We start from the raw sequence: 1,194 nt of genomic DNA, 5'->3' as shown, positions 1-1,194 counted from the left end.
AACAAAACCGTGAATTTTAGATCTCATGAACCCCCGTGGATGTCAAATGAAATTCGTAGGTTAATTATGAAACGCAAACGTGTACATAAACATGCCAAACGTAGCCCTACCATTGCTCACTGGTCCAAATTTCGTCAAATTCGTAACAAATGTATTAATAAAATTAAACAGGCTAAAGACAAATATATCCAAAATCTGTGTGAATCCCTGAATAAACCTTCTAATCTCTGTGTTAAGAAATGGTGGAAGACTGTGTATTCATTACTTCCAAACAATAGGAAATCTTATATACCACCTCTCTCTCACAATGATACTGTTATCTCTGATGATTCTGAAAAGGCGTCTTTATTCAATGATTTCTTCTGTGCTCAATCCACTATTGATGATTCTAACGCTAACCTTCCACCAATTGACAACAATTATAACTATTCTCTTTCTAGTATAACAATAAGCGCTTCTGATGTCAAAGATGCAATACTAATGCTTGACTGTTCTAAAGCAATCGGTCCCGATCTTATAAACCCTCGTCTGCTTAAGGAATCTGTTGATATTTTATGTAACCCTTTAAGTTTACTTTTTAACAAATCTCTTACCTCTTGTGTGTTTCCTTCCGATTGGAAGTCTGCCAATGTAACTCCGGTTTTCAAAAAAGGTGACAAGTCCACATTAACTAATTATAGACCTATCTCCCTATTATCTATTGTAGGAAAACTGATGGAAAGATGTGTTTTTAAATATGTTTACAATTTTCTGCATGCTAACTCCTTACTTTCTCCCCACCAATCTGGATTTAGACAAGGTGATTCACCTGTTAATCAACTTCTTTCTATCACTCATGATATTTACTCTGCCTTAGATACTGGTAAAGAAATACGAATGGTCTTTTGCGACATCAGTAAAGCGTTCGATCGTGTTTGGCATAGGGGACTCCTACTTAAACTTTCTAGCTTTGGAATTCAAGGTTCACTTCTAAATTGGTTCACTAATTATCTTCAAAATCGTAAACAAAGAGTTGTCATTAATGGGAAATTTTCTAACTGGTCAACTATTAATGCTGGAGTTCCACAAGGTTCGATATTAGGCCCTCTCTTGTTCCTTTTATTTATAAATGACATAGTAATTGGTATACAAGCTAATATTAAATTATTCGCTGATGACACTTCTTTGTATGTGATTGTTGATTCTCCTCTGGCT

Source organism: Ylistrum balloti, unplaced genomic scaffold (assembly GCF_031769215.1).
Source record: "Ylistrum balloti isolate Yb309-2 unplaced genomic scaffold, AGI_CSIRO_Ybal_v1 Utg370454, whole genome shotgun sequence".
NCBI lineage: Eukaryota > Metazoa > Mollusca > Bivalvia > Pectinida > Pectinidae > Ylistrum > Ylistrum balloti.
This window is presented reverse-complemented; position numbering follows the sequence as displayed.